The following is a 24,449-nucleotide window of genomic DNA, read 5'->3' on the forward strand; positions in this document are numbered from 1 at the left end:
GAGTTCTTCAGTCTTGGAGCACTGATAAGGAACCCTGTGCTAAGATGCTGTCCTGCCCTTAAAGAGGATCTCAGACTGAGGTATTCATGCGTGCCTGTCTGCATTTAGGATCCAGCACCAGTAGCCACTAAATAAGATTTCTCATGGTTTTCCACTGAATTCAGTGGAACTGCTCATGTGTGTAACTGTTACTCAGCTGTATGTATAGTGTCAGGACCTCAGACATGATGGACAAGTTAATTATAAATAGGTCAAACTGTGATGAAGCTCAAGTTGCAGTTGTAAAGTTTGCATTAGTTATTAAATATTCAAGTTGCTGTCATAGTTGAACTGATTGCTCTAAGGTTACAAAGCAAGTTTCTAATATTTATGACATCTCTTGTTCACTTCTTCTTGACACTGTCTTGAACTAATGGAGACGAGGTGATGGATTTTCTTGTTTTTTTTTTCAAGCATCTATCACCCTCATGGCTTAATATTAGCTTAGTGCTGTGGAAGGCAAGAATGTGGGGATATACACTTTAGGGTTGAAAAGTTTAGGAGCAAACAGTTCTTATTTTGTGGTAGGTACACAGTCAATACAGTGCAAATAAGTCATAACATATGCTACATTAGAGGACCTTTCAAATTTTTGCTTGTTCTGCTTTTCCTCTTTGTCCTACTCCCATCACACCAAATTCTTTCAACTATAGATAATAAGGGGTGCATGCAAGGTAGATTCCTAAATTGAGCTATCATTTATATGACAAACGTCTGTTCTCTTTTGGCTTTTAAGAAGAGAAACAACCTCAGGCCTTTAGATTTGTACTAACAAACAGCTGACACTGACTGCCCCTCCCATCACCACCAGGTTAAATGATGTTCTGATATGTATGAATGCACAAAGTCACAGGTCTCATTTATCTCCAGACCTGAGGCCCCATTATCATGTCAGCCCACGTGCTCAACCTGAAATCCTTAAGGAGAGAAATTAAAGAAAAAGGTGTAAGAGAACAAATACCCCTTAATCAATTGCCCTCTGACATCTCTCACTCAGAGTTTGTAGGTTGCAAAACGAATTAGTGTAATGAGCTCAACATGTACAGCAGATGGCAGGGACATTGTAATAAAAGTAGATGAAATAAAATCTCAAATAATTTGCTATGATTTATAACCATTGATCCCACTAAAGCATTTCTCTTTCTTCAGGGAGGGGAGTAAAAAAGGAAACATTAGCTAGGTGCTTTACTATATACTGTATACTTATTTTTTCCCCAGCGTACTAGGCTGACAAAAGCATTGCGCAGAGAAAATCCCCAAGCATTCAGGTAAAAAGCCTTTTATATAAAAGTTTAAATAAATTTTCTACCTATTCCAAGGAATTTAAATAAGATTTCAAAGTGATATTTTAAACAAAACTTCTTTATGAAGTGATTTTTGGGGAAAAACTACATATCTAAATCTCTCAGCTTTATGGAGCATATCCATCTGCATCAGTCACATTGCATTATGTTGTTTCACAAAATGTTGTAACATCTGAAAGGACATATTTTGCCTGAAAACCATTTTTACTTAAATGGTAGGGTATGTTGCTCACAAGGAAAGCGAGATTAGCTGACAAGGTATGACAATATAAAGCTGAAGGGAAAAGAGAAAAAACAAAGACAGAAACTTAATTCAACTGTCCCTCAGAAATAATATATTCTGAAGCAAGGGGCAAAAATTTCTAAAGAACAGTATGCTTGCACGTGTATTAGCAAGCACTAGAAGCTATCGAAGCCCTGATTCAAGCAAGCTCAATCTCGGATCCCAGCTCAGAAAACCCTTTTTTCTGATGAGGACTGCACGTATGTCATTGTGATCTCTACAGTGAAGAGTTTCATTTATAAAGCCCACTCCAAAGCCCAGAAGATGTAAGAAATAACATCTATAAAAGGTTTAAGCATACGTGAGTTATCTGCTGGTTACGTGCTTCCCAATTCAGGGGACTGTTTGCAGAGCTTAACTCTGTCTTTATGCTAGCATTTATTTAATACAGCTGACCTCGAAGCTGCTTCAGCACACAGTGAAAGCTACACACCAAATTAAAGCTGTCATGCAGTCTTAGGGCCATTTAAAATTCTTTAACCTATTAGTATAGCTGACAATTAATTTAAGTAAAGAGTACTTACACCGGTTAATTTTCAGAGCTGAACGATGTCTCGTATACAGCAAACAGGAGAGTTAGTCAAAGGTGGTTTAATTCCCCCAAACACAAACAGCCGATTTACACCAACAGCTGTACATCTTTCCCTTGCTGAGAGGAGAGGGGTTTGCAGACCCCCCTTGGACAGGCCCCACTGATATAAATATGGGGACAAAGGTTATAAGTCTACTTGATTGAGTGGTGACTGAATAGCGCCAAATTAATATTCCTGGGTTTATTAACAGTAACATCAGCCACATTAGTATTATGTACTTTCCACATGAAGTTTTCCACTAAAGTTCCCAACTGGAGAGTGGTATCTCATTCTGCTAGGTGCTGCACCAGCCCCTCAGAGGGTCATCTGTTGAAGGACAGCACTTGTCTGAAATGAATTTTACTCTCCCAGGAGCAACTACAACCTGTTCAAAGGAAGGGGACATCATTTCTTAGGGAATTTCGGCGCTGCTTCCCCTTTCCTTGATAAAATACTCCCGCATTTAAAAAAAATAAACTGTTTTGTCACTGGTTTAGAAAGTTTTGTTTGAAGCTCTCACAGAATCATTCTGCTTCCTGTGAGTAAAGATTCAGTACTGAGAAATAATGGCATTTTTCTCACTCGAAACTTCAGTGAGAAACCTTTTCTGAAACCTCTCCCTACCAAAACCAAACAAAAACCAGAAGTGACAGGCTGTCATTACAACAATGCAGGAGAGGAAAATGAAGAAGCAAAAGAGGCTGCAGCACAGGAAGGCTGAGGTTTTGCTGTGTTCACCTCCTGGCATGCTATTTTTACCTAGCCTTGAGGTGAGGTACCGTTGTGCCAGGGGAAGTGAAGGTCCCTCAGACGTGTGAGCGAGAAAGGCAGCAGATCCTGCTGCCAGCATTGCCCCAGAGGAGGGAATGGCCAAGCTGGGCAGAGATGAGGGAAGGACAGTTTGAGTGGGTAGGGTGCCCTGGACAAAGCTCCTTACCTTGTGAACACAAAGAGCAGTAACCAGCACTAACTGGCACCCTGATGGGTACTTGCAGCTGAGCTTCCAAGTTTCTTAATAAATTGAAAGTCTGCCCTTCCTTTTGCTGTCAGTGGAGTGATACCTCCTATGACCGTCATGTTTTGTGCTCTGATATGAAAATCTTTCTTGCCCACCACCATTCCCAACCAAGAGGGAGGCACGAGCACCGGTTGTCAGGGAGAGCTCTGTCCTCTGCTCCTTAGCCAGAGTGGGCATCTGGCATGGAGCTAGCTTTATATGAGGTGCCTCAAAAAAAAGGAATTGGGTTCTGTCTGACCAAAGCTTCCTTTCCAGTAACATTTCAAACTGAAATATTATTGAGAAATGACTGCCTGTCAATTCAGAAGGTTCATTTGGAAGCAGATGGGTGGGAAGAAACTTGCTCAAACTGTTATCAAACAGGTCTGTCAGACCAGCGAGCATCACTTCAGAATACAGAGGTTATCTATAGATGTGAAGGGGCTATCTGAGTGTGACCTGCTACTGTATTTTAGGCTACCTCTGTCTTCTAACCCATGCCTTGAATCTGGATTCTGCAAGTGGCTTTTTTGCAAGGTCTTTGTATTCTGTTTTCTTGATGCATCCTCAGGCAAGCAACTATATACCTGCTGTCTTGTTCCTCACAGCTATACCTATGCCACAGCACACTATGGAAGGTTTGCAGCACGAATGGGGAATGCTGCTGAAAAGCCTTTGTTTTCCAACACCCTTTGTCTCATTTAGAAGTCATAATGAAAATGTAAGAGAGGAGCAGAGCTCCATTCTTTCTTTTTTAATTAAAAAAAAAAAACAAAAATCAAGGCAACAGAGGCCTCTGCCCCCAGGCCAATAAAACAAAAAGGGCTACAGATGAACCTTTAGGAATGAAGAATCGAGGGCAAATTCTGAACAAAACAGAGATGCTTTTAATTTTTCATGAACATTTTATCGCTTTATTCTTTTATCAAACATTTTTACTGCCTTTCCTTCCACATATTTAACCTTCTGTTAAAGTTTTTTTTACAGCAGCTTTTAAAAATTAATGTGTTACAGAGAGGCAAAAATACCCCCAAAACCCCACCCTCGCGTAACCACATTTATTCACACTTCAGTGCAGCCTAAGGATGGTGGTTTTATGACAGTCCTTGAAGAATGTCTCCTGGGACATTGCTCCCAAGAGAAGTGGTGGCTTCAAGGCTGGTATGAAATCAAGCTATGATAAAAGCAAGGTAGCATTGGTTGAGTGCTGGGAGTGCTCCAGCTTATTGTCCTGCGCTGTCTGAACCCTCAGCACACCCGCTTTCATGCAAGTAAGTTTTTACAGTAGCTGAAAAGGTTGTCACTCTGAGATAAGTCCTACTTTTCCAGGACTGGACCAACAAAAACCTCCTGTAGCTTGAGTAAATGAGAGAATTGTTTCTCTGCTTTGGGATTCTTAACAGGTCAGAGCAGCAGAAATCACCAGCAGTTAGGAACAACTGAAAATAAGCCATTGAGAAAAAGACAGAAAGAAATAAGGTAAAGGAAGGGAGCCATAGCTGGGTCTTTAGTATTGTTTAGCTTCCAACAAGCCCTCATGGCTCTTTCTGCAACCTTATTTTTCAGACCTCTCCCCTCCCACTGTGTTAATGAGGCAGAAAGTGACCTGCCTGCTTATTTTCTGGCTTCATACTTAGCAACAGGGCAACATGCTGAACAGCTGACTGTGTGCACTGTATTGTGGCTCAGATCCACGCGCTATGTGACTGACGATTGTAACATCTCTGAAATGGTATGCACCAAGTTAGAGATTTCTCTTTGCTTTGGGTAGATAATGGCATTTTCTCTCGAGCAAGCTTTTCTTTCCTTTCTCCAACAGCGTGATCGTCAGGCATCGCGCTGAAGTGGCACATATGTTATTCTAACTAACTCCCTTAAATTTAAGGAGGAACGCCTCTGTAACTGCATGGAGCTCAATAGAAAACCCCAGTGAACTCCACACATTCCACTTCCATCAATATCTGGAAGCTATGAGCAGCTTGCACACAGGCCAGCTCCATTTGCAGGGCAGCTCTGCACTGTTTCTTGGAGGGAGGCTTTTTACCCCCACCTTTCTTTCTCTTGCAGCCTGTGGCCTTTGTCTCCCATGCTTTTTCCCATTCATGAATGTTACTGGGGAGTCTTGAGTATAGACTGAGGATGGTATTGCCAGTGGTGGTGCCTCTAGGAGAAAGTGCCCGGGATGTCGGATCTGTGAGCACCAGTGGTTCTCTCTCTGCCCCTCTGCAGGAAGTTTTTCTTCTGTCCAGCATGTGTTCATCACCTGCTTTACAGAAGCTGACCGTGTTTGCCTTTGGCATATCTGTGTGGCCACAGTAAATGTGCAGGCTCCAGGCGGTGGGAGAAGCGTGTAACTGGGCAGTGGGAGTTGTGGGCAGCTGATGCAGACACAGAATGAGGTGTGCTCATGACCTAAGTGAGCACCCTGTGAGAAGGAACAGCTAAGAAACAGAACAGAATATAACCCATGGTTTGGAGTAATACTGCTTTTGCCCCAGCTCTGAACACAACTGCATCTTCCTTTTCCTCTTTAGCAAAATCCCAGAGAGATTCCCTTGGAGAGCACAGTGGGCTAGGAAGAAGTAAATCTGCAGCTGGAAACCAATTGCTTTCCATTTTATGAGCTTTCCAGCTCCTTCCAAGATCAACACGGTAAAACAATACAGCTGCATACCTGCAGACAGCATAATGGCAGAGCAAGTTGCTCTCACAGAAGAAATGCTGTGCTGCTGTACCCAGAAGACACTTTCAAAACTCCACGAGAGAGCTGTGTGGATTGCTTTGACACAGATAGGAAAAGCATTTCTTTGTGCATAAGGTGAAGTGAAAGCTTTTAAACCATGAAATAAGCTACAAGTTATATGTTTAAGTCTTCTGAGACATAGCAGGCTTCCAAATCAAGTAACAAGCCTTAAACTAGGGGACCCAATCAGACATAGTTGAGAAAGGAGCTGAACCTAATGCAGGATTCCTCTCCCTAGTGCATACTAAATTACATTTCACATCCATATAGCCTCAAGCTTCAGCATTTCTTAGGTCAAAATATATGAACAGGTTAAATTCTGAGATGACACCAACTTAATGCGATAATTATCTTTGAAAATATTAACTATTTCCTGACCAGCTTTTGTCAAAGAATGTGTACTCAGCAGTGTACTAATGTTCATAGCACTGTGGGCATTCACAGTGTATTCCTTTGGCTACATCAGAAAAGGTTCCCAAAAAGAATCAGTTTTTGTTCCCAGCTCTTTCCTGACATCATATGTTGCCTTGCAGAGGGTACTGGACATTTTGCTTTCCTCAGAGAGATGTTTCTGCTGTGACTGAATTGGGGCACCCTGATCTCCCCTGTAGCATCTCAGTGATTCCAAAACCTAAGCAGCAACAGGAACGTCTCTTAAAAGGCCGTGCTGAGCTGTATGCAACTACTACACATCTAACTGCTACCGTGTGTCACTGCGTGTGCTGTGTAAATACGCATGTGCTGCTTCAGCTTCTCAACCTCCAGGTTCTGAAGTACAGCAAAGGTGACAGCTACGTTGAATCTCTGATAAAGGCCAGCAGAAAAGATCCCTGAGGAATGCTAGCTTCACGTGAAACCCAAAGCATCCATTGTGTTAACTCGGTTTAACTGCACATTGATGAAGAATCATTTGGATTTTTTTTCCCCAGTTAGAGGGTGCCATGTGCAGTGCACCCCACCAAGCAGGAATCAGGGAGAGCTACCCTGGGACTTCTCACTGACAGTAAAGGTGGCAAACTGTCCTCATTAGAATGCAGCCTGCTAAGAGAAGTCTAAGTAAGGCTTTGCATTAAGAAAGGAAAGAGTCTGTGCCCCAGAATACTGATTGCTGTGAACAGCAATGCTACAGTGGAAGGCATTAGGTGGGAGATTGCTTTTGAGAGCAGAGTATAAAGAGGTTTTGGCTGTTTCAGGTCAAACACTTGATTTTAAGGGTCTCCTAATTGATTTGTACTCTGAACCTGGAGTGAGCATCTTTCTACTTTTCACAATGATGGCCTCAGGAATTGTATTTCCTCTTCAGGACTACTGCTTTAAAAATCAGGCATAATCTTGAGCTACCAAGTTCATACCTCAAACTGAACTTGCCTTGCAAGACCACTTCAGAACTTTGGTTTGGCACTTACAGGAATTTAATGGTATGGGAGCAGACCCCAGAGAAACAACTGCCGACCAACAATGTTCACAGCTCAGCCTGATCTCCAGAAGGTCACAGCTTTGAGGGCTTAGGCTTAGCTTTCTCTCTGGTCTCCAAGGAGGTATGACTATGTTAGTCAATCCACAGCTTTTTCATGAAAAGAAGTCCATCAAAAAAGCATCGCTGCCTCTAGCCTGAGTACTGTAGTTGGTAAGTGCAACTGCATACAAATTGCTTCCCCCTCTGCAATATGTCCTTACATCTGTCAGCATTGATGCCTCTGCTCAGATAATGCCAGATCTGCCCAGTGCCACCTGCTCCCAAGGGAGCTGAAAGGAAGGGGAGAGCAGTGGAGGGAAACGTGCTACACATCTTCCCACCCTGCTAAGCTCTCAGACTGTCCAGAGCCTCCAGGAGCATCTGTTGCTTGTTTCAAGTCCTGATAGACATTTTGGATAACACAGTTCAGGTTTGAGACTCAAAATATATGTGTTAATGAGGTAATCTTTTGGGGGGATTTGTGACAAAAAATTACTTTCTGTATTGTACTTAGTCTTGAGATTACTCATGCAGCCAAGATATCTATATGCATATAACCAAGTACTGAATCAGTTACTGTTTTCCACAAAGCATTTGCATTCTGTACCTTGCTATGAATGTAAGTGATCTGCTGGCACCACCAATCAGTATTTGCCTCACATACATAGCCCTGTTGATAGAAATAAAGTCTTCTAATTATTACCTAAAAGCATTTGTACTGCTTTCCCATTGTGATGGTGGTTTCTAACTGGTTTTACTTCTTATGGATGCACTCCTGTAGCAGAGAGTTTTCAGGGTTTCCTTTGGATGTATTGTGCAGAGAAAGCTTTTATGTGATTTTTTTATTATTATTAAAGAAAGGAGACTCTGCAGGTCTTGCTCAGAATTCGTTCTCCATAATCTTTGTTAGCAATGAAGCTGAAATTGAAAGGCGAAGGCCTTGAAGAGGTTCTATCCTACTCATTTATAGGGAAAAAGTTACACATATTGTATGTGGTCCTTCATACACCTCCTACAATTGCCTTTCAAGCTTTTCTACATACTGGTTTCCCTCAGAGGCCACAAAAAAGGCCACAGATGTTGATGTTTGAAGATATCTAGCTGACTTTGTCTTCTGAGTGTCATGGTCTGGGATCCGGGTAAAACAGGCTTTATTTTTAAGTTTCATATGGGTTTGTCTTTCTTTGCAGTGAGGAAGTGCAATAAAACTGTAATAAAACTGTAATAAAAGAAAGTGCCTGTGTAATCTTAGATGCAGCATGCAGCTGCAGATGTAGCAGAATAGAAAGCGGTACCTTCAGCCGCGATTGGAGACGGGGTCTGTGTTTCATTCAGCCCTGGAAGAGGTGGCAGAATGAAACACCTGCCAGAAGTGGTGAGGACTGCCCACCCATGCTGGAGATCCTGGGCTTCTCCAATTTGTGCTGCAGGGGAAGCACAAGGCGTTGTAACGACACCTTGCAGTGCCTCGCAAATGCTCATCATTTCTTGCTGTTCTTTCCCGCAGAATCCAATGAGAAAAGACAGATTTATGGAAATTATCACTGAAGCCTGCTTCTTCTGCACATTTGGAAGTCTCTGCGGGTGTCTATTCTGAGCAAAACATGGTAAGGTAGAGAAACCTCGTCCCAGCTCATTTTCAGAACATGCCTTAATTTTATGCATATGAGCAGTCACACCGAGTTCAGTGAAACTGCAGAATTCTTTAAACGAACCGGAGATGAAGCCTCAGAAACCTGTGAAAATCTGACCAGTGAAATCTTGACCTCTGATTATAGAACTTTTTTTTCCCCCTGTTAACCAAATTATCTAAAATGTCCTGCTATTGAGATGTATTTTTAGAGATGAGTAATAATGTGCCATAGTCATAGATTGCTAACTGCATAGGTAGCTTCTCCACCCTCTACATCTCAGTGCACCAATGAGAAACAAAGTTGTAACCTAGTATAAACTGGCTTATTTGTCCAGTCTTTGCAACACAATGGCTTTTAATGAGCACAGTCTGAAGACTGTTTGTAGGCCATAAAGTAGTGCAGATACCTGATAAAGGATTTTGGAGGTCACAGGTTTTGCAGTCTTTGAGGGGACTGATTTTCAGAAAGCTGAACACTTTCCAAAACTGGGCTCCATCAGTGGGGATTTTAGGGAGTCTCCAACAGGACACTGAAACACCAGGACCTTCCCCACATGTGGCCAGAGCCATAAATTGAAACAGATGGCAGACAACTATCAACAGATCATTCTGCAGCTATATTTATCTTCAGAGACTTCCTAGATATTGCTGTCTTAAAAGTCTCCTGGTACTAGCACTTTTAAGACATTTTTTTGTCTTGATTAAACCGCTTAAATAAAGGAATTATCATTTATAAATGTACCAGGAAAAGATCAGAAAGAGTCTGTGCTTTCATGCACCTCATTTTTTCTGTCTTAAGTTTAGTAGGGATTGGGTACTCAAGCTTTGGTCACAGCTGTGAAGTGCACTGTCAAAATGAAAAGCAGTGAATAACAAAGAGCAATGAAAAAATAGTAAGGGGCTGGCGAAGCTGTTTAGCAGGTAGAATAGGGAGATCTTGACTGACAGGAGAGGTGAGCCAGCAGAATTCTTCAGCACGTGGTTTCACCCCATACTTGTGGTTTCTGACACAAGAAACTGAATACCAACCCTAAGTGCTTTGCAGTTCATTCTTTGTGTTGAACACCCAAGATGGGTGTTAACAGGAGTGCTCTACTGGTCTTAGCTGTCAGCAAAGGGCTCTCAAGAGCACCCAATAGAGCTGATGTTTGAGACCTGTACAACTGATTACAGTTGATCATTACTGATGTTGTTTGCTGTGTATCTTTTTCATTAACCTCTTGCTAGCAGTAACAGAGGCAATTATTGCCCATTTAGTTTTGTACATTACCTCTGGCAGTCATTCATACTTGAGAAAGGGAAACAAAGCCATCAGGTATCTGCCTGACTGTTCAGTCTTGTGTATTTAAGACTTGGGAAGTACTTGCCTGCAGCGGAGTCTCCTGTTGTCTTTAAATGCTGAGAATGTGTAGTCCTGTGCATAAAGATTAGTATTTGTAGCTGATCAGTTTTCCTAGAGCCAGCCAAATTAGTAGTCTCCATTAGTTACCCAGGCAGGAAATTACCCGATTTCTGGTAATTTATATCTCATAATCCACTAGAATAATACGTATTTGAAAATAATTTATGCAAAGAAGTACCAATCCATGCAGTAGTGGTTTTGATTAGCCACCGCTTACTGATATTTTTGAGTCAGTACAGGCAGCTAAATCATATCCTGATATTTCTGCCTGCCTATTGGATAATTAAAAAATGCAAACAGAAGCCTAGTGAAGAACATCTAAAAATACTCTAAACCTTGTGGGTTTGGTCTGAATTTTCAGACTAATCAGCGCAACTAAGGGCATTTCAAATACTTTATAAGCAGCCCCAGAAAACAAGAACAAGAAACCAACTCTAAATTACTGTTGTTAGAGCAGCTCAAAATTCTAAATTCCTGATGCTGTAGAAAGTTCTAAGATAGCAAAAGGTTTGTTCTTATTTTGAAATTCAAATTAAAATACTTACATATCTCAACTTGGAATTATTAAGTATGAAACTAAAGAATTAGCTGTTCTCTACTTGTGTTGTTACCTTGACCATCCTGAAAGATTAAAGAACAGTCTGGAAAGCCTCAGACACAAAGTAAAGAGAATAACTGACATGGAAACCCGAGATGTGACTGAAGTTTCAAGGCATCCAGAATTCCTTCTACAAAGCCAAGAAGCAGAGTTCCTAAAAGCTCTGGCTGAATCAGTATGATTGGGAAGAGCCCTAAGATAATTGGCTTTCAAACCACTCATCAGCTCAGTGAAACTGGGCTATTTCTGTAAGCATTTTGCTTTCAAGGAACAACATTTTTCCCCTTAAAGAAAATTTGTTGTATTGCAAAATATCTGACGAGCACAACTGATGAATGATGTTGATCTACAAATAACTGTGGAGTTATCACTTCACGTTGACTTGCATAAATATTGACTGTCTGTGTAATGAAAAGTTCTAGTTTTTAATATGTATTTCTAATGAAATTTGATTGATTTCTATGTGTTCTCTAGAATTTCGGCTGTGTATTTCAAACTGCATCCTTCAGAAGCATCGTATTTTCTCAAGTGAAAGAGGCTGCCCTTTGCAAAAGCTCTGTTTTGCTTCTTCGGATAAGGTGAATGAGTGTGCTGTTTAATTATTTAAAAAGTGAAAGCTAATGGACTTCCTATAATGTGGGTTCTTATAATTTCCTAGAGCATCTTTCTTGTATACCTGTGTTCCTCTCTGTGCTCATAAATTAAGTCTCATGACCAATTGCAGGAATACCTGGGGAGCAGAATCCAGTGTTGTAAAGAAATTTTGTCTGTATGAGGATATAAATCACTTCTCAAAAACGTATAAATGAAAGAGAAGCACAGCTATATAAGAAGGTTCTTTTCCTATTAACAGTGAGCTTCACTAAGGGCCTCACATCTTTGATCTCTATTCTTGGGATTGTTTTGCTTAAGTGGAATAGACCGTGTTTAACTTTGTAATACAAAACACAGCTGAAATCATTGACACCTCAATCAGTCTTTATTGTGTTGAAATCACAGCAGGATCCCTTACTTAGACTGTAGTGACACCAGAACTGATCTCAGTGTAGAAGGAATGGTGACTGTATGCAAATATACAAATCTTGGTGCAAGGGGAAACATACAAACAAATTTGATGTTGGCAGATTTTGGTTTGACTTTCTAATATCATAAAATAGAGGAGCTGAAAAGAAACAAAGACAAAAGTTAACTAATTGACTTGATTGACAAATCAAGTCGCCTCCTGGCTGAAGTCTTCGAAGTCCTGCTGTTCAGTGGCAGGGAGCATTGAGATCAGTTCCCTGAAAAGCGTGAATGCTGCAGCATAGCTTCTTTTGAGAAAAGCTTCCTCACAACATTTAGGAAACATATCTAATCCTACATGTTCCTGACCCAAACGCTAAACAATTGAGTGCAGATCTGTGATGTGAAAGCAGTAAGGTGGCTTCCATCCACAAACAAATTTAATGTCCAAACGAATCACAATGTTGTCTACAATGCATGTTACAAAAGTTGCAGATGATGTTAAAGCACTCCACAAATGTATAGGATCAAATAATTTCAGAGGAAACCTGCAAGCATTTGCACCTCAAAAAATGCTATATTAACAGCATAGCACAAAAATAAACAATGAAAGTAAGCAAAAGGAAAATGCGAATGTAGTCACAGTCCAAAAATGGCAAAATTCAAATAGTAGAAGCAAGTGGAGATGGCTCAACAGGGAGCTCAGTGGATTACTCTCGGATTACTTTTATATCTGTGTTCAAATCCTAGTTTTAACTGCAACTGAAATAAGCCTGATGACCTGAAATTTGTCTGCAAAGGAAAATAATCCATATCCTAAAGACCTCAAGAGTCAGAAGAGGTTTTCTGTGTTCTTAGGTGACTTACAGCAGGCAGGATCTGCATCTATGTGCAGGCCCAGATGCTCCATCTGTTCTTTGACGTATAATCTTATCTCAGTAGATATACAAACCTGACCATTGAAGTTTACTTACAGCACATCTGTAGGGAAAAAAACATGTAGGGACTGAAAAAGTATTTTTGCATAGCCTGGACAGTAGTGCAGTGTGTGAAGGTGATAAAGTTCCCATTTAAACAGGTGATCTAAGGTGTAATATTAGTATGCAGTTACCCATGCCAAAATGGACTGTGTGTGTCAGTGAAGCTGTATGCAAATGCAGACCCACGTGCATCCACGTACACATATTCTCCTGACTCATCAGCAAGTTTTATCTTCAGCATTCAGTCTGAGCTCCTAAAGGCCTGGCCTCCCTTATCAGCTCTCACTTCAAACCAGGTGTAGATGCCTGTTAAAACCAGGGGACTCCCTGGTTTTGAAAATGATGCTGATTCTTAATACAGCTATTAGCTGCCATTCCTACTCCTCCCATTTCACAGAGGACTTGCTGTTGCCTTCTCTGAACGTTTCACACCTGCCTCCCCTGCTCTCTCCTTCCCCAGTCAGTACATCCCCTGTACCGCCCTGGTGGTCTTGGCACATTATCAGCTCATGTACAAGCAAAACCAAGCAAGCTGTGTGTCAAAAGACACTCATGGCTGTTATGTCAATTTTATTAGGTTGTTTGCTCTCCTATTCTTTGAGAGGAAAAGGGAGTCGGAATTACCCTAGCTAGGAATGTGAGGTTAAAAAAGCCCTTGCTTTTCAGAGGGTCATAGCGATTCCTGCACAAGTTCACAGCTTTTCCACCGCCCTAGAAGCACTCTGGTACCACAGCCTGCTTCTGATCATGCCCCTCATTCCATATCTGCAGGCATCATATGTGAATTACCAATCGAGCAGCAGAAGGTCACAGAAGGGACAGTGCTGTTAGCAAAACTTTGCTCTTTATTCCTTCTTGTGAGAAACACAGCTAGCTAAACTCTATCCCTATCGATATCCCTTTCAACATGGCATGCATGCCTCATAAAGAAAGCTAGGCCATTCTTTGGGTGAAATTGTAGAGCTTGCTGAAGAGGACTTAAAGGAAGATAGAGCTACGAGGTTCTTTTAATCGGTAAGAAACACAAGATCAAAAAATTCAGTCACATTTAAGCTATCTATTGGGGGAAAACGAATGAGTCAACATTGACAGTGCATTCATCTTAATTAGGACAAATATTTATACCAAACAAAATTAACATATCAGAAAATGCACGAGAGGCATATAATTAACAAAAGGCAAGGGAATTGGTATAACACTGATAAATTCTTCATTAATAAAATAACTGTTTTTAAATGTCAGAATGAGTATATTTTATTCATAAATTGTGTAGGATTTAGCACGCTAATTAAAGACACAGGCTCCATAGCTATTTACATGGCAATTAAATCCACAGTGCCAGTGACCCAGCCAAATTAATGTTGGCCCCAACTTAAAAGTAGACACTATAAATAATTCACATCATCACTAGAGTCTTTGCTTAAGCAAACAGTTCAGTGTAGAAAATTCTGGGAATTATGAATGACTTTGATGTGCATTAAAAAACACAACAAAATAAAACGCAAAATAAAACACTCAAATGTTTTATAAGAGACTCAGGTTCCAAGCTAAGTTATATCAACAGTGATGGGAAGAATGTGAGCACAGCAGGTTGTAACGGTCCAGCCGTCTTTTTAAAACAGCTAAAGCTGCTTTAAAGATTCTTGGGAAGCAGAGAACCTGCTCTTTCAGTCCCATACAAGAGTCCTCCAGCTCCCCCAGGTAGTGTCTTTGGTTTTGACTGTGACACTTATCCACATAAGACTTAGCAGCTTTGTGGCTTACTCTAATTCTTGTTCCTAGGTATAAGGGGAAAACCACAGGCAGCATGCAAAGAACTAGGAACAACATAAAGAAGACAGAGCGGAATAGGCACATTCACAACTTGCCATTTGATGGTGTGCTTTCCTGTGGTGGTGTGGGGGTCTCCCCTCTTTCTAGGAATTCAAAATTTGACTGTCAGCAAGGAATAGCAACATGCAAAGTAGCTATATAAATGTAGCTTAATCACAGCTTCCTTGACAATAAAACTCTACAAGGAGATATCCACGCTGGCAATGTTCCTTAAGTATCAGCCACCTGCTTTTAGACTTGGGTGCAAAGTAGGGCAATGCTTCATCTTTGGTGATGGTTGAGAAAAATAAGAATGGTGTTAGATGAAGTTTTGGCATGGCTCATGCATCCATAGGCATGTTGCTGTATGCTGATGCTCTGTACCTACCTTTGCATAATAAGAAACTCAGGCAGAACCATCAACAGGTAAAACAGGTAGCAGCATAAGTGCTGGGGAGACTGACTAACCAAGGGAAGTGTACAGACAGAAGTGCCTTGCCAAGTACAGGTCCCAGTACCATGTCAGGAGGAGTTCAAGCTGCAATAGGAAAGGAAGGGATCAGAGCAGTTCTTGTGTGTACCCTTCCAATTACCAGCCCATCTTTCCTCTTTCCTGGTGCATGACACAAACCATAGCCCACAGGACCCTCAGCAAACCTGCTGTAAAAGAGGGGAGAAAAGGAGAAGCATAAACCTGAATTAACAATTTAGCTTTAATATATGTTGTGGTCAACTTAAACAGAAGTGACGAACTTTTGTATTTATTAGGGATAAACATATGGTCAGTGTAAAGCCTGCAATGCATTCTGAGAACATCTCAGACCTCAAAACAGGTTTCAAATGGAAACTTAAGCATCATGCAGACTATCTGCACCAAGACAAATTTCATCACTGTACCTGTTCTCTACCTGAATTAAACATTAGGCAGACCAGACTAGAAAACATCAGTGAAATGTCTATACTCTTCACAAGCCAAAACAGCTGCAGAGGACCGTGAAACAAGTCCAGCCTGCTTCAAGCCTGAATTTGTGCTTGTTTGGGGTTTTTTTCTAGTCATGTCTCACACGAGGTACAGAATGCTGTTATTCATGCCACAGAGACCAGACCACCAACATCTTATGGCTCAAGGTTACTGGAACATAGCTTTTTCAAGTTTTTGCAGTCACTTACGGGACTTCATAATACAAAATGCTCCTGAAGTAATGATTCACCTAAAGCACTGGATGTAATCCTAGGTCCTTCAATCCCAGAAAGGTATTGATAGGTTGGAAGACGTTCAGAGAAAAGGAACAGATGTGTTTAAGGCACTGGAGGGATTGATTTATGAAGTAAATTACCAGAAATAAATGCAAACATTATGTTGTAGCTTTGACCAACCCAGAATGAAATGGGAGGCTGATGTAACCCAATGTATGGGTTTTTTGAAAGGTGCAAGTTCCACTTATGGAAAGGAATTTGTATGCACGTCGTCCAAGGGCTAGTATAGTGTGATGTAAAATTGTGAGTAGAAGAATCAGCGAAAAAAGAAATCCAAATGATTAGTTAGCAGAGTTTCATCCATGAGAGGTGACTGAACTATCTTAAACAAGCTTTGGCAATACACAAGTGAAAAGTCCTACACAATTAGGGAGAGACAGTTAATAATGTTTCCTCTCTCTAATTTCGGTGACTCAGCACCCCAGCTTCATCCTTTCTACTGTCACAAATATCCTTCTTCTCTTCTGCTTTTCCAGGTCTTTGATGTTAAAAATTCAGCTTTTGGAGTCATCTGCAACAACAACAAAATAGTCTTTTTTATTATCACATACCCCTCAGCTCATAGTTACTACAGTTTTATATACCATTCAGCAAATGGTTTCACAGCTTCTACACTTAAATGGTCTAGCTGTGTGCCAGTCATCTGTCATAGCAGTCCCTTATCCATGAAGAGCTATACCAAGTTCTTAGGGGGAGTGCATGCAGCCAGATCTCTCTCTCCCCATCCAAGCTTTCCTCTTCATGTTTGCCTAGTTGAAGTTAGCTCAGCTTCTAGGCCCACACCAGTGAAATGCGAAGTGTGCTTGGTTTAGGTGCACAGCATCCTTCAGGACTGGCACTTGTAGCCATGCTTCAGCATAGAGAGACATGTCACTAAATCACAGTATATCAAGTCTGGTACTGAATTTATTCCATAAAAAGCTCTTCCTGATACAGCTTTGCTGAGTATTTGTCTGAGTATTTCTTAGGTTTTAATATTTTATCTCCATGATTTGAAAGCTCTCATTTCCAGAATAAGAAAGTTATCCTGATATTGGCTCTTTCTCTGCTTTCAAGCCAGTGCTGCATGCAATTTTTCCTGGAGTATACTTTTCCAGTAATGGATTCAAGCAAACATCATTTCAGCCAAGGTCATAATTTTGGACTGAGCGATGTAACAGATCTGTTTATGTCCAATTCCAACAAAAGCTCTTACAAAGATAGCAGTTTCTGGTGAGTATCAGCAAAGCCAGTTGACCTGATCTTGCAAGTTCACCCAGATTCTGTGGCTTTTTCTGGAGTTCTTGGTACATGAGGGAATCTTTCACTTCACACTCCCAGTTAAAACACGATCCAGGTCCTGAACGGACATTTTGAGAGCTCTTCCAGAAGTAAACAACAAGTAACAATTTCAAACTCAGCTCTTCACAGAAGCTTTATAAAAGCACTTTAGAGAAGAAATTAATATAATTACCTATACATCCCCTCAAGAAATCCACTCTTTGTCATAGAATCATAGAATCACAGAATCATAGAATGGTTGGGTTGGAAGAGACCTTAAAGAGTGTCTAGTTCCCTAGTTCCCCCCCCCCCCCCAGTAGGCGTCCTGCTAGAACAGGTTGCTTAAAGCCCTGGAGGAGCTATCCTGGAGGGAAGATCAGTGGTATTTATCTCAAGTATTGTCTGATCTGTCTGTAAAGAAAGACCTCCAACAGAAGTCATCATCATGAAATCTATTTTGTCACTTCAGTATTCTCAGTTTTACCAAGTTTTCTAATTAAAGGTAATTAGCTGAGTATTTCTAGTCATAATGTAGGCCTGTCACTGCTTCTCTGCCTTACTGTGGGCTTTGAAGAGCCAGCCGTACATTTGCTTTCTGCTACAGTCAGAACTCATTCAGTCTGCTGCCAATGATTGTGGTTTTCTATATTTGTGAACTCTGTGGACTCTTTTCTATTGATTCCTGCATTTCTTCAGGTGTTCTACCCAAAGTGCACAGATGTCAGTCCATTTCACTTATTCCTACTTAAACCTTCTTATGCAGCATTTCCTTTTCCAAATCAACATGAAATTACTGGCTTCTGTTAACCTTCTAATTCACTAATATCCAAGATCTCTTCTATAGAAATGTTACCTAAACAGTTATTTTTCAGCCTGAGTTTATTCATGTTGATGATTCCTGCCTGTGTACCTTCCACTTGTCCTTTTATTGCTCCCGTTCTAGCACCCCTCCATACCCTGTCTCTGACATGCTTGCTGTTCCACTTAGTCTGGATATCATCTCCAAATTTTCACAAGATCATTAATGAAAACATGAAGTATCACTGGATCATAACAAACACAAGCAGAACTCCAGAATCACCACATACCTTGTCCACAAACACTCACATCACATAAAAATACAGCTTTCCAAACAGCTTTGTAACCCCCCAGTGTTTCATCCATTCTGTGATCGCCTAGCTTGCTCATGTGGTTTTTCTGTGATACACCACAAAGAAAAAAACAACCCAAAACCTTTGTTAAAATGAAGTTACATGATGTGTATGCTTTTCCCTAACCAGAAAGGGAAACTGTGCTATCATCTTCCTGAAATGAATGAGTTGACACGGCTCATCTCTAACAAATGTTAACTGGCTGTTGGCTCATCTTTTTGTTTTCTTCCATGTATTTACAGCTCGTTTGTTGGCTGCTTTCTTCCAGTAATTTGTCTTCCTCCCCTTTTTATAATGATAGACACTTTGTTTGCCCTTCTCCTGTCATTTACATATGTTTTTTTCTGTGAATAATTCCTTCCCACAATATCTTTTGTGAGTTTCTTTTATGCAGTTTTTGTCAGATGTTGTAATTTGTCGCATCTAGTCAAGAAAAGACATTGTATGACTTGGAGCATGTTCTCTGTTGAATCAATTTCTGCATGATTTCGAATAAGTAACCTTAATGGAGAAGGCGTCACAAAGCTGCTTTGCCAGGATCATTCTGATTTTCCTGATATTTTTATACGCTGGCTGAAACAGAAGCATTTAAAAAGAATGATCTTTTAAGCCACAAGCATAATACTTCCAGATTACGCTCAAGCATAGCTCAAACTCTTCTATTATTCTGGTATACTTTGGTTCTTTCAGTGCCTGAAACAAAGAAGACAATTATTACTTTTTTTTTGTCAGGAAAATGCAGAACCTATGATATTTTTCTTCAAACATTTCATTAATTTCTAGGGAGGGAGAAAAAGAATCCAGTAAATTGTAATGAAGCACTGCTCCTTTGACAATGGAAGTTGTCATTGCACCCCCAGCGTTACTTTTATAGTTTCAAAACTTGTTCTTGGCCACTTTTCAAATATTTATAGCCCTCAGATCGAGTCTCTTTATAAGTGCTCTCAAGGAAATAGCCAGTCTTGCAAACCCTTGCGCATGTTCTGAACTCTGCTATGTGAGGTAGTTAAGCATGGGAGTGTTAGCAACAGCAGAGCCCCAGTATAGGAAGACTACAACTTAAATCACACTGACAGACCAAAGCAACTGCTGCAAGTTTCACAGACATACGTGAATATCTGTGCAGAACTGGAACCTTTACAAGGCAAGAAGAAAGGGAGATAATGCAGGGCAGTGTGGAAGAAGTCCAGCACAAAGCTGGGAGGCTGAACAGAGTGACTTGACAAATTAGTTCAAGCAGTGCCTAGTTACATTGCTGTTTCTTCTCCTCATGGTCTAAAGTAAGACTGTCATCTTTTGGCTTCATGAGGCACTCAGGATTCAGCAAACTCCACTTCTCATAGGCCACTGAGGATTTTGAAAGTGCCATTCAAGGTAGTCACATCTGTGAAACTGAGTCAAAAAAGAAGTAAATTAAATGCATTTCTCTTTCTTATACAGCTGTGGCATTTCAAAATCTAAATGTTTTCAGCAGTGGTGGTGGCTGAAAAATAGAACAAATGGTGATAATTTGCATCCTGATGGCCTGTGGAGTGCTCAAGAAAGGGCAGCTAGCTGCCTCAGCTCCATGGGCTTGAGGAAAGTGGAGCTGGGTGCCTGGGCTCTCCCCCTCTCAGAGGTCTCGGTGAAGCTGCTGCTGCATTCAGCACTGAAGCATCAGGTCCACATGGCTGACCATGACTCCACCATCTGAGGGAATCTGATCTTTCCTGGCATACACATCATGCAGCTTGCTACCCCATTAACCTTGCCATGGCTGCTGGCTGTGCTCACGTCCATTGATCCATGCGTTGCTGACTTTCCCCAGACAGCTGCTGTCCTTGTCTGGGAGGTAGTGCAGCTCGGCACAAGCATTGTGTGAAGGGTGGACACCCCGTCCTGTTTGTCCTGTGGGTTTCTAAGCCACTGGGCATATTCTATGGTTTAATTCAGGGGTCCCCAGCTCAGTGACAGGTGAGACTTCAGCACAAGAGCTTTGGACCTCACTTTTCTGCTCCTCTGTGCCCTCACACCTTCTCCTATCTGTGACCTACAAACCTCCTTCTCTGCTGCAACTCATCCCCATGCCCCCTTACCCTACACCTTTGCATCCCCTCCTGCTGCAGCCCTCTCTCCCTACCTCCTTGCAGCCTTCCTCCCAGCCTCTCCTTCATGGGTTGCCTTGTCTGAGAACATTGGTCATGCAATGCACCCCAGCTGCGGGCTGAGAAGCAGAGCAGGTATCCCCAGCTTGCTAAGCAGAGCAGGAGAGCCTCCGAGTCAGCCTGAGACATACCTCCTCTTGACTACCTGTCATCCTATGAGACATGCTGCCACTCAGCTGCTAGCAAACCATCTGAGGACCAGATGTTGTGCAGGTCTGGTTTCATTTGGTCTGGGTTGTGTTGCAAGCTTTACTTTTCTGTCTGTTTTTCAAGTGCTTCCTTGTCTTGCTCTGTGATTTTTATACTTCAGTTTCTATTTTAACCCCTCATCTACTGGGCCTATTCTGCCTGTACACTATAGACTGGCGCAAACGCTCTTACCAAACCATTTTCCTGTCTACTAGAAAATGTGCATGCTGCTGGTTTCCTTTCTGCTAGTTTAATGCCAGAGTGTAATGAATTTAGGACCTTTACTTTCAAACTGATGTGTCAGAGCAAAAGCAATTCCTGCAGATTTTTAAAGTCACCTTAGTTACATAGAAGGCTAGGCCTCCCCAGACACTTGAGGGAATCTAAGTGAGAATAAGGAGTTAGCTGTTTCTGTCCAAAAGTGTTCAAGATGTGTAAATAGCTTGAGACCAGAATGAAAAACTCTTTTAGGTATTAAAACGCCTTATCTAGCATCATTTACAAAAGTTCCAGTCAATTTTTTAATCTCACTAGGCATTCATTTTTAGGTATTAACCACTTCAGCCAGAAATGAACCCAGGATCCTTCCGGGAATGTTTTCCTTACCCATTTTTTTTGCCCAGTGTTTGAGGAATGACCATTCCCCCCCCCCGCCCCAGTTTGTGGCCTCCACAGATGTTTAAAATTTCTTCTAGTGTTAGAAGACGGACAAGTCCGATAACAGCAGGTTCTAACCTAATTATTAAATGTTAACTTCTTGAGGTTAAATAATCCCATCTGATGTCATTAAAAATGCCCCCGGAGTCCTGATGTGCTTTCCTTACATTTGGAACACATGTTTCAGGCAAAAAACAGTGCAGCTGCTCCCACTCCAGCCACCCTGCACCAGAGCAGTCAGACAAGAAGTCTCTGTGCCATTAACTCATTTCTGACAATAGCCCCTGCCACACAAACTCTCCAGATCATCTGCAGTTGACCGGGTTCCGAACGTATCAGTGCAGAAAGGTAAATTGTGAAACACAGTAAAGCCGCCCCATTTACCAACACTTAGCACAGAAAATCAGGGACGTTTTCAATCCTTCTGCCAACAATCCCATACCAAGTTGTGCTGCATCCCTGAACAGCTGACCTTCCTCTGGGATTTTGGAAGTCTGCAATGTCAAGAGTGCTTGGTCTTTATGACTATTGAGCCATTTATGACTGTTGAGCCATTTGTGACCGTTCAGCTCTTTGTGACTGTTGAGCCATTTATTCATGTGCCTTTGCTCTGATTTGAGTGTCTCACTCCGATGTGAACAATTTAGCCTATTACTTCCCCCCACCCCAGGAAATGATACATCCATAGACTGACCTTTAATGGTACATTCACCCAGAAGAACAGATGAGATGTCTGAAGCTGTTACAGATATTTTCATTTCTAATAGCATTTGGGATACTGGGAAGGGATGACACATACATCAGCTAAGTCAAACTGCTGGATTTTCCTGATGTGGAAAGGAACTTCTATTACAGCCTCATTGATAGTGTTCAGTAATCTCGCAATGAAGTGCACCGTACACAGTAACTGATGTGTGACCTTTCTTTAGGCTGAAAATGAAGTCCATGAACAAAAGCTGCCTGGGCTGGGCTGCACACCAAGGTTTGTGGTTTAGCTCCACCATCTCTGATTTCCCTCATGCATGCGAAGAGGAATGCCTGTGATTGAAGAAGGCAAGAAGGTCTTGTGGCTAAGGTGTCCTTTTCATGAAGGTGAGGATTTTTGACTGTTTTGTTCTCATTCACCTTGTTTCTGTACTAAGAGCATAAAGCATGCATCACCTACTTCTGAATTGTCAGGGCCTATATTAGCCTTGACAAGCTACAAAGCTGCGTTTGAATTCCTTCACTGGGGTTTTCTCCATGTTGCTATTTTTATCAGGGGTGGCTCTTGCCTGGTTTTCACTCAAAAAGAGTGTTGTAAACCTCAGACATTGTAGCTGAAATGAGGACTGTAACAGAAACATGCTTTTTTGAACAAATGTTCATGAGATTGGAAGTCAGCGCAAAAATTACTGCAGAAGTGTTGTTTGGCTGTCTGACAGATAAACTGATCATTTTTTACTGTTGCAGCAAAATTACCATATAAGGCTGCTTTAAAGTTGTGTACTACATCTAACTTTCTATTTAAGTAACAAGGAGATAGCGAGAGGTAAAGCTGGAGGGTGGGGAACAGCACCGAGACTGTCTGTACTAACGTGCTTTATGATGTTTATATTTTGCTTTAGAAAGAGGAATCAAGTGCCTTTTTTTTTTCTCTCTTTTTCAGAGAGAGGCAAGAAAACACATCCTTCTAAAGCACCTAAGGCCAGGATCAACTTCTGTTCACAGGCATAGACACACCGTTTTCTTTGTATCCAACAGGAGCTGCTTATATATCTAAAGATAGCCCCTAGGCTCTACAAGTTTGAAAACTTCCCAGCCAAGGAGTGAATGTTTCTCTCCTCTCAGTTTTTATCATTCACTGACTATCCTCCAAATACATCCTTTGTTAATTTGAAAGCCTTGAGAGAAGGCCTGGGAGCAATCCACCTTTCTGGAATGCGTTGATGGTAACTTTCTTCTCCATGTGACAGAGGAGCCAACCAGAAGTGCAGTGCTGGACCTTGTTCTCACCAGCAAGAAAAGGCTGGAGGTGAATGTGAAGCTCAAGGGGCAACCTTGGTGGAGTTCATTATCACAGCTTTGGAGGATAAGGGTAGAGCAGCTGACATCATTGTAACTGGACTTGTGAAAAGCATTTGGCACTGTCCCACATGACATCCTTATCTCTAAACTGGAGAGTCATGGTTTTGACCAGCAGCTGGATAAGAATTTGGCTGGATGGTTGCCCTCAAAGAGTTGCATCAGCAGCTCTATATCCAAGTCAGTATTGGGACTGGTGCTGTTTAACGTCTTTGTTGGCGACATGGATGGCAGGATGTCCCCAGTCTTCAACACGTCTCAGATCCTATTCTGAGGTATGGAATTTTTCCTATATACATACCATGTTCCTAGTTTGGATGTCATATAGCCCATAGGTGCTGGAGGTGACTGGAGGTGACTAAGGAATGAGTGTTGCTTGGATAAGTCTCTCAAAACAGGATGATCGTTGTCTCATTAATATTCTGCTGTGGCTAGTATGAGTCTGTATGAGTCTGCACTACTATGGGATTGAAGACATAGACTAGATTTTCAGTCTTACTACAATAATGTGCGTTTCAGTGTGCTTTAGTACTCCCAAAAATTTGCCATCATTTCCTAGCTGGGCAATCTTTTCTTATTCTCTAGCTATCTATATGACAGTAAAATGAATAGTCCATTGGAAGTATACAAAGGAAATTCTGGACTTAAAATATGGAATAATTTTTTTTTTATTTAAGGGAATATTTGAATTTTGTCTTAGGAGATGTGATGCTTTGCAAATCTCTTGGTCATAAGGTATAAAGTCTGAGTAATACATGAAAAGTGTTCAGTATCTAGAAACTGCAGGCAGGGAGTCGCATATCAGAATATGAATAAGAAACCTAGTAGAGCGTTTCCATTTTGTTCAAAATCTGGCATTAAGTTCCTTCTAGCGGAAGATGCTGTGAACTGGAGTTTTCCATTTTT

At 41.3% G+C, this 24,449-nt stretch overlaps 1 long non-coding RNA gene across 1 annotated transcript in view; it reads left to right on the top strand.

The window, feature by feature from the left end:
* Positions 1-23,528, top strand: part of LOC133280924 (uncharacterized) — a 37,531-nt gene extending 14,003 nt beyond the window's left edge. Inside the window, exons 2-3 of the long non-coding RNA XR_009747309.1 lie at positions 22,409-22,571; positions 23,128-23,528. This is a non-coding gene — a long non-coding RNA (uncharacterized LOC133280924). The remainder of the gene's footprint in view (positions 1-22,408; positions 22,572-23,127) is intronic.
* Positions 23,529-24,449: the final 921 nt, after the last annotated feature.

Source organism: Pezoporus flaviventris, unplaced genomic scaffold (assembly GCF_033815535.1).
Source record: "Pezoporus flaviventris isolate CSIRO_AGI_PZ_B2104156 unplaced genomic scaffold, CSIRO_AGI_Pfla_v1 ptg000092l, whole genome shotgun sequence".
In the NCBI taxonomy this organism is placed as follows: Eukaryota; Metazoa; Chordata; class Aves; order Psittaciformes; family Psittacidae; genus Pezoporus; species Pezoporus flaviventris.